The sequence below is a fragment of the Sander lucioperca genome, chromosome 6 (assembly GCF_008315115.2).
Source record: "Sander lucioperca isolate FBNREF2018 chromosome 6, SLUC_FBN_1.2, whole genome shotgun sequence".
NCBI lineage: Eukaryota > Metazoa > Chordata > Actinopteri > Perciformes > Percidae > Sander > Sander lucioperca.
In genome coordinates, this window is record NC_050178.1 from 10,560,810 (window position 1) to 10,571,086 (window position 10,277).

Below are 10,277 nucleotides of genomic sequence, written 5' to 3' on the forward strand. Positions count from 1 at the left end.
CTTCACAGTTGCTGTTCGTCTCAGCCCAGCCCCCTGCTCCTGCAGTCCTGTCAGGCATGTGGTCCAATAATATCCTGGCCAGGTAGCTCAGCCATGTGGAATTTGACATTATGTCCCGAGCATGTCGGGTGTGAGTGGATGGGAGGCAGCCAGTGTCAGGGTTTTCCAGAGTGAGCTGCACAGTCACAGTTTTATAAAGAGTATCTGCACAAAGTTTAAAGGAAAAGACCATCTTACATATTTCTATTTAAATAACATTTGCAGGACTTTTACTTGTAACATGGTATAAGTGTGGTAACGTGTGGAATCAGTGCTTTTACTTTAAGTAAAGGATCTGAATAGAACCTCAAACATACTGTATGTGTGCATGTGTGTTTTTATCCTTCACAGATAAACCTTTCCTCTAATAAAATCTGTATAATAGCATGTATACATTGTATCAAAGCAGTGAACCTACACCCAGATAAGCAGATAGCACACATACTGTACATACATAAAGCATTAACATTCAACATACTTCAGCCTCCTACACTTCCTTATTCGCCCTCCCATCTCTCCTCATCTCTCTCCAAATACCCGGGCCGGTGGCTGCAGAGGTGGGGGCAGAGTGATTCATGAGCGGGGCTGATGGAATGTGTATGAGCACCACATGTCTTTTCAGTTACATGCTTCACACACATGCACACGCATGGCGACAGGTGCGGCGCTGCAGGAGAGTACGTGGCACTGAAGGAGGCCCTTGTTATCATTGGCACCAGACTCTCAGCTGTGCCCTGTCGCACCACTGGAGGCTGTGTGGTCACAGGCTGATATATGGGCGGCTGTATAGAAACAGACATGCCATCACATTCAGTCATTATTGAGCAACCGTGCAAAAGCGAGCACAGGTAAACTCTGTACCCTGTCCAAGTGACAAAAAAAAGCACTGACCCCAATATGTCAGCATATTCAGATTATTTAATCAATGAATTAATAATTATCCAAAAGACAGTGTGTTTGACACTGCCGTGCTACACATAGTTTTTGTTTTATTTGTTTCAGATTAAGATGTTTGTATTTGAACTTTCTGCCACCTCCCACAATTTGGATTGTCTCAAATAACAAGGGACACAGTTTCTGGAAAGAAATGTTGCTGCTCATTAAAGTTTTTATTGCTTTGAGCACCACAAAACACGCAATCGCCAATTTTTATAGGGAATGTTTTCATTAGTACAAAAACTGTTCATAGCAAAGCCTGGGGATTCTCCAAAATAATGTGGTCAGTGTTTCTAGAAAGAGATTGAATTTTCATTTTTAAATATTATTAATTGAATGAATAAATCATTAATTTACTATTTTACTGAAAGGAACAAAAAATAAAATAAATAATAAAAGTCTTCAAAGTGAGGTTATGTAGAGGTAAAACCAAAGTTTACACTAAGCTGGTGGTGATGAAACCCAATTTGCAGAATGACGTACTGTATGTGTGCATATTTCTCTGTCCGTCCTTCGTTCGTGCTCTCAGGGGGGCAGAAGGTTTTGCTGGTGAGAATGAGGAGAGGATAGCGACTGGCAAATGAACCAGGTTTGTCAGAGACTCAAGACAGCTGCGTCCCCTGAGAGCGGCGGTGTTAATAGATGCAAAAAAAAATGTCATGCTTTAATTAATATCACCTGAAAATATTAGGGTAGTTTACATTCTGTTTATGTATGTGTGGAACCCTGTCCACCTCATCTAATAGTTTCTAATAGTTGGCTTGTGTGTGTGTGTGTGTGTGTGTGTGTGTGTGTGTGTGTGTGTGTGTGTGTTTGTTTGTGTGCATTGGTGATTTGTGTTGGTTTTCAGTAGGGATGGGTCTTAACTGAAAGTAGCTTCTATTAAACTTCTCTGAAGGCAATATGAGTTCAATTGAAGTGATGCTACACTATTAGGTCCTCTGATATATAGAAACTAATGGATTTTCTATGTCAGATTCCTTCAAAGTGTATTATCTTACCATAGGCTGTGTCACAATTTGGATACTTCCATGAGCACACTTACATGTAGTACACTGTGTACACTATGTACTCAGTTGTGTAGTGCGTAAAATTTCGACAGGGTAGTGTTGTCTCAAGTCGTGCACGGCCGTTATGCACTGACCGGACATCACTCTTCTTCTTTTTGTATTTCTAAATTGCAACAGGAAGGAGTTATACAGTAATACCTGGCACCAGTGACTACTTGAATCCTGGGTGTATTGTGTTTTCGATTCAGCATGTAAAAAATTCATCCTCACTAGTTGCATTTGAAGGCAGCATATGTTTGAGGTGTTCTATAATATGATTTTAACAGATGCCTGGCAGCCAATCACCATTATTTTTGGCCATGGGTTAAATACAGATAAATTCACACCACCCAGTGTTACACTCACATTCATGTTGGCTTCAGGGAAATGTATGGAAGGTTCTTTCTATCTGACAAACTCATCAGCCACGTGTCACACATGAAAGCATGAAAACAGTTTATGCAGTATTATAACTACTGGAGTTTCAATATTGTTTTCTTTATCAGACTATTATTTCAAAAATATTGAGTACTTTATAATTGACCCAATCAAAGGAGTCTTGCCTCTGGGAATTTCCCAGGATACTTACTGCACAGTTTCAAGTGCCGTGCAACATTAGGGACCAAACTCTGAGCCTATACATTCCTTGGCCTGTGTACTGGTTGCTGTCTGCAGCTGCGGGGCTGCTGGCTGGTTGATGAATGAACCAATAGCGTCCTGGCTACGTGATGAATGGACCAATAGAGGATGATGGATAACAGTGGAGGGAGCAGGGAGATGGTGGAAAGGAGAGGCCCAAAACTTGAATGTAGAGGCAAGATGTTAAAATGAAGGGAAAGAGAGGGAGGGAGAGATAAAGAAAGATAGAAGAGACAGGTATAGGGAGAGTGTGTGTGCAGTGATAAGTGAGTGGGGAAAGGAGTGAGAGAGGGGATGAGCAATGTGACAAAGTGATGGCAAAGGCAGGAGAGCTGACAGGGAGAGAGGATTTATGAGCAGGGAGAAGAGAGGAATAAAACAAAAACAGAAAGGCAAAAAGAAAGAAATAAAGAAACAAGACTGCAGCCATGCTAGCTTCAAGCTAAATGCTAATGACAGCATGCCATCATGCTCACTAACTATACTGATGTGTAACAAGTATAATGTTGACCATGTTCAACTTCTGTGTCTCTTCTAGTGTGTTAGAAGCCTAATATTTGCCAATTTATAATAACGCAAAGTAGAGCTAAGGCTGATGGAAAAGTTATTTATAAGGTTTACTAGAGTTGGTAAAAATCCTCCTGAGGCGGACATCGATGTGTATCCAATCCATCCACAAATGTCAACCTCATGGTGGCACTAGAGGAAAAGTCAGGGGATTAGAAAAAATCATTAGGATTCCTCCTCTGGGTGCTATGACTGTGTGCCCAACATTTTAATGACAAGACATTCTATACAGTAGTTATTGAGATATTTGAAGTGGTGGACCGACTGATAAACAGCATGGCTATGATGGAAGAAAGGAGCTTGTGGTGATATGTGTATACAGATCAGTCAACTGTACACTATGATACCACAAACATGCTGCAAAAAGTAGCATGAAATAAAAGAAGAGAAATTTGCCTGGCAACCCTGCAAAGATTATTACAAATAGAGACTTTCTTTTGTTCATCCAGGACCCCAAATCCTCTCAAAAATAAACAATGAAAGGCAATGGAAAGGTGTGAGATACGCTATCTCCACATATTTTCTGGTCTCTTCAAGATGTGTGTCCACAGGTTCCCATGCGTATCAAAACTGTCCCAGCGCAGTTCTCACTGGCAAGTCAGAACTGAGCCGCAGGAGTAATTTCGCCTGCCAAGGCGACTGATATCAGAAATAGCTACAGGGTGCAACTTCATGCCATAACCCGCGGCAACTTGGCAGGTAGCTTGTAAAGCAGTCATGCAGGTTTGAGCTCCAAACAGCTCTGTCAACACAGCACGGCACTCTACAACAAAGGAAGACTGATTAAAGTTTGGGGGGCGTCTGCACACCTGTTCATCCTCTGATATCAAGAATGATCTCTTGTTTCTGCACACTGTATATCCTTCAGGGTCTGTGAGAGTCATTAGGAGTAATCGAGCACAGAGGAAAGCAAATGGATTGTTCGTACACGTAGCCGAGTGATCTTCCCAGTGTTTGAAGTCAGTTGATGATGGAGAACATGTGGGTCAGTTTCCAGCTCCTGGAGTAAGTCTTACCTTCAAACAGAATATCTAAGTGTGCACAGAGAGACAGAGGAAATAGAAGAGGAAGGACAATTAGGAGGCAAATGCAAATATGACAAGTTAGAGTGAAGAAAGGGGAAGTGAAAAGGGATTTTTTTTAAAACAGATGATGTTACAGTTAAAAATTCATAAAGAATAGACTGTGATGTTAGTTATTCTTTTCATATCTGTTCGCCCACCCCAGGCAGTGTGGCATCTTTTATCTGGGCTGTAACAGCAGCAGTGGTTGAGTTATAGAGATAGGTCTTCTTTACATTTAGGGGTCAAAGAAGTATTTAGATACTTTACTAATAAAAGTAGAAATAGACAGTCCTGCATTCAAAATGACTTAAGTAAAGTACAAAGGTATTAGCAACATTTTAACAGCTTCACATACTGTTGGATTAGTTTAATCTATAACAATGCATCATATTTTATAGGCTGGTCATATGTTTTGAATGAAAAACTATATATGTCATAAAAGTGTCCCTCAGAAAGTATAAGTATAAAGTAGAAGGTAAATGTACTACAGTAGCTAATTACTTAAGTAAATTTACTTAGTTACTTTCCAGCACTGTTTATATTGTAGCAGTATCTGATCCCCTCATCCCACCAGTGTAGACCCTTTATAGAAGCATCTTATATTTTTGGAAGCTGCCCTTGTGCACACAAAGTCAATAGTCCAGCAAGAGTTTTAAAAGTGAATAATGGTGTCACTGATACCATAAGCTAAGCTGCTTTGTCTATTTCTTCCAGAAAGTTATGAAGGCATTTGTCAGACAAAAGATCAGTCAAGTTGACATGATGAAGATCTCTGTGAGATAGAACGTTGCTCTATTAAATAAAAATGATTGTGAGCTCTTAGTACAGTGTTCAGATGTTTTGTCTTACTTTTGCCTAATTTTTCTGCCAATAATTTAGCTATGGATAGTTTATGGTGGCTATATAAACTATTCTTTCATCAAAATTCACGAAATAGGAAGACTATGGGATTATAAAGTCACAAAAATAATCCCATAGAAGACCAGTCTGTAAGGCAACATTGAAAGAGTGTGTACAGATGGGTAAACTTGTGTCAAGATGATTGACTTTGACAAAATCAAACTGAGAAGTAATTTCACTGTAATGGATCATCTTGCAACAAAGGGCTCTGATATCTTCATGTACACCTAACTGTATGATGCAGACAAACCAGGGATGATTTAAAGGAGACGGGCAACCTGGACCATTAGTGGAGAAAAAGAAAAAGAAAACACCACTATTATCCAGCTTCTCTCTGGGGTTGCCATGCTCCTGTCACTGTAATGAGATGAAAACAAACAGTAACTGTAGCCCAGTGTGTGTGTGCAGACATACTATATCCTTGTGTGTATCCACAGTGTTCTCTTTTCTGGTATCAATGGCAGTCACTTAGAGAGTGTGAGTCAGTGTGTTTACTGTTTTCACAGATGGAGCTTTGACACTGTCTGGATAACTGAGATAAATGGCTTGCACCGCAGTTCAGCAGATGGGAAAAACAACAGCCAGTTACACACACACACACACACACACACGCACACACACACACACACATGCGCACGCACACACACGCACACACAAAATTAAGCACTTTATTAACTGATATATTTTTTATCCTAATCACAGCAGAGCGGAAAACTGCAGCAAAGAGTAGCTGCTCATTAGTGGGGAAACGTCAGCTGTCGATTGGCCGCTGATTCAAGCCAATATAAGGGGAGCTCATCTGTAATCAATTAACAGCTGCAGTTACTGTAGTTTCATGGGATTTTGACAAAACACAAACGAGAGAGAAAAGGTGAACAGTGTGCCAAAGATGTCTCCACATAACTTACATTATGGTGCCATAAGAGAGATTTGTGACAAACGTGTTACTGGCCGTCATCCATCACGCCATCTATAAATGACTTCCAAAGGTTAATGTTGTTTAGCGAGAGAGGCCACCATTGCAGGTGGGTTACAATCTGCTGCTGCTGGTCCTCTAGCTCCACTAATGTCCTTGATACTCCTGACAAATACTGCCCCAGTGTGGACAAAAACACTTCAGCTGCTCTGAGGGAAGCGGGGGTAAGTAACCTGAACCAGACCCTCAACCTGCATGCAGTGGTGGATAAAGTACTCAGATATTTTGCTTAAAGGGACATGTAGGTATTTTTTCAACCTGGACACTACTTACCCATTTGTGTCTAAGTGACTAATGTGAACAAATTTAAAATTGGTCCAGTATTGAGCGTAACCGGCAGCCATGAACGGGGTTGTAAGGTAACACTATAGGGCAAATGTACACCGTCAATTTCCATCCACCAAAAGTGCTGTTTTTGCCACTGACAGGCTTAGATTGTTATTAAACGTGTCTCACTTAGACATTACGGAATTGATCAAATACATTTTAATTCATTGTTGCTGTGAATAAAATATTATTGTTGGGGCAAACAGAAGTAATATACTATGAATTGTGTCCTAAAACTTAATTTAAAAAATGCATGGACTTCTTTCTGCACTTGCATTATAACTGCTACTTCAGCTTCTTTGTTTATTTTTAAAATTTTTACTACCACTTCAACTGAAAAAATAAAGAAAATTTTCAGCAGCGAGCACATACATTTTCTCGTTTCACTATTTTTTCATTCATGAAATTCTCATCACTGTTTTTAAATGTCCCAGAAATTCTGCCAACGTGAGCTGATGATGCTCACATCACATGCTCCCTTCTCTTAACATTTGGCTTGTGGAGCAGCATACTCGTCACTTTATCAGGAAGTCACTAAGTCATGCCCAAACAGCATGATATTCATAGGTCAAAGGACAGCACACACACCAGCACACACTCTTATCAAAACACATTTGAAATATAATTTATTGCACATTTAAAGATCAACATAAAGTGGCACGATACCCATTTCAATCCTGTAACATAAGAAACAAACAAAAAAAGTCCTTACAAAATGCTCACACCTTCTGTTTATGATCATTGTTTTTGACTTTAGAACAAAATGGCCATGAAGTTGCAGGAATGCCAGACTGAAGCTGCATAGATTCATAAAAAAAAACATGTAAAAAAGAAAAACAGGACACTTCTTTAATATGGCACAGGAAATCCAATCAGACATTGGCATTACTCATACTTGTCATGAGCCCATCAACTTCCACATTGTCCCAGTAACTTACAGGCGTTTCAGTGCGTTACAACAAACAGGGGATTTCCAACTCCTAAAGAGGAAAGCACTGATAAGATGTTCTCGGAAATATATACTTCATGTCAAGCCCAATTTTAAATTGTCTTTTTCAGAAAAAAGTCCAATAATAAAAAAATAAAACATTCCTTAAGCCCCATTTACAGTAGCATATTTTTGGGTGCAGGTGTGCGAGTGTAAAAACCTCAACATGGAGGTGCATTTAAAGAAAAACAAATTACTATACAAAAAAAAAGAATTACATGATAGTCAAAGTCATTTGTTTAAGATACTATTTACATCTTTAACCACATTTTTCATCTCAAATCACAACACAAACTCCAATTTTATTGTGGTTTCAGAATCATCCACATTATTGATTAAATTAACCGTCGGGATTCCTTATCACCAGATAATAATTTCATGGTTTTAGAGGGAATGGGCCATTTCTTATTGCTGCATGGCTCATATTCTGATAACTGGTTTCATAGTATTTTTTGGCAACAATCTATAGCTTTAAATCTACTATTGCTGCATGGACTACGTCATAAACTAAACCACTGTGAAATGGGTGACACCCAACATAAATACCTGCCATTTGTAAGTGGCTTACATGATACAAAACCAACCCTAAAGAGCTACAGTATGTACAATATGACAGTGAGAACTGGCAGCAGTGGGTAAGATAAATTTAAAAAAGTAGGTTAATGGCACAAATGTTCAGAAGTCTGTTTATAGGATGATCCCCTCACCTCACCTGAACCTTGAATAAAGTAAAAATACACATATTGATGTACAGGACAGCATAAATACAAACCCAGCCAATGATCAAAGAGAAGAACAGCACAAAAGCATGCTAACTGGTTTTAAAATCAACTCTTATAGTAAGTCATAAACACAGTTTTATTAGAGTTACCTGATCAGAGTTTAACAGCTTCACGAGGGCCGCCTGGTTGCATATTTCTATGGACACAACAGCTGTTAAGTGTTTTTGAATCCTTCAGCAAACAGTACCAGGTTTATCTGTCCATTTTACTCACCAACATGGCGTTTACTGGGGAAATGGAGCAGAATTTTATTGAAAGTTTAAGAACTAAAAACCCCCAAGTAAGCCCCTTGATAATAAAACATTATATACATGGACAGCAGTAAAGAAATGTGATTTGTTTGGCCCACAACAGGCTTTTGCACTCAGGGTTTTCCCATCTTGAGCTGAGTTGAATATTAAACAGTGATTGAACATATGATTGGTTTGGTAGCCATGAGCCTCTTAGTAGGTCACATCAATGTTTAATGAAAGTTACCCCATTTATGCCTCTGAGGAAAGGAGCTGACTACTATTAAAACTGCTTTTTAGTGCCACCATAACAGTGCTGATTATTTTTAATGCAACTTTCCAGTTAAATCAAGGTAATTTAAAACAACAAGCATTCAAACACTACCTGCATCAAAGTCATTTTTAATAGTCGAGGTTGGATCCAGCTTGCCGCTGTACGGCCGTTCAGCGTATGTCAAGAAATACAGCTAGAAAAGAGAAGGAGGGTTAGACGAGAGAGAAAGGCCTCACATTTGAATTCAATTGAACTAATTTTCAGCGTTAAGGCTCTGACACACCAACCCGACGGCCGACCTTCAGCAGAAAAGGCAGTCGGACTGACTGTCTCCCCGAGTTGGTCAAAAAAGTGCCGGAACACACTGAAGCAACGCCGACTTGAGCGTATGTTCTGCACGTGGTGAGACGTAATACGTCTCCATAACAGCAGGCAGCGCTAATCTGTATTGTTATTATTATTGTAATAGTATTATTGTCACCCAAAAAAATGAAAACCGGCATATTTTACAAAAATAGTTCACCGAAACGTGTTTCTGAAAACATTTTAAGTGAGAAATAGGCCATGCAGTTGCTGAATCTGTCTTCATCTCAGATCGACAAAGGTCAGTTTAAAAGATTTTCGTCAGATTTTGAGAGACCAGTCATGCTCATCCCGCTCGTCATTTCCGGGTTAGCACTCCACCAATCAGATTGGTCATTGAGTCTGACTGCCCGCCTTCTGATTCAACAAGTAAACTGAAGGCCGACGGCATGGAACACACCGAACAGACTCGAGTCACTGACCTCGCCAGACTGTCTGACAGCCGATAATCGGGTTGGTGTGTCAGGGCCTTTTCAGAACCTGCCTGTTGGCACTACCAGGATAGTGGTTCTAACAACCTTGCCTATTGATAATCAGAAAAAAACATTAAGAGAAATCAGGAACTTTTTTGTCTGCCACTGGAACAAAACCTTAAACCAAAAAATGCATATTGTCAAAGTAAACATAAATAAAGATGCAACGTAGCATTCCAGAGCTGAGTTATTTGGAGACACTTTGAAGAAGCAGCACTTGAGAAAACTGGAGAGAGATACCGCAAGTCAGACAGAAATAGAGAAAGAGAAGAGAGAGGCAGAAGGGAGATAAAGGACATTAAGAGAGACAGACTTTCCTTTGGCACCTGAGCCACAGTGGCAGTGCTCTTCTGTGGACGGAAAAGGTACCAGGCGAGGGTAAAGAGACACAACAGAAGAGGGAACGAGGGAGGTTTTGCTAAACAGCTCATTCCCTAAATATCCTCCCTTGACCTTCTCTCTTCTATGGGAGGTTTATTCATTTCCCCCTTCGCACTGTATGTAGATCCTGATTCAATTCCACCCACATCAGTCGCACCTCTCAAAAAACATTAATTCAGAGCCAGAGTCTGTCCACCAGGAGTTCTCTTTTACAGCCTTTAACCTCACTTCTGCAAGCAAACCTTCATTAAACAGTGAGCGCTTGCACAAAAGAGGTTCTTCAGGTTCT

At 40.0% G+C, this 10,277-nt stretch overlaps 1 long non-coding RNA gene across 1 annotated transcript; it reads right to left on the bottom strand.

Moving 5' to 3' along the window:
- Positions 1-7,097: 7,097 nt before the first annotated feature.
- On the bottom strand, positions 7,098-9,120 carry LOC116051430. Its single transcript, XR_004105348.1, has 2 exons — positions 8,357-9,120; positions 7,098-8,203 (listed from the first exon to the last, which is right to left on the bottom strand). It is a non-coding gene; the product is annotated as an uncharacterized LOC116051430 (long non-coding RNA).
- Between the last annotated feature and the right edge of the window lie 1,157 nt (positions 9,121-10,277).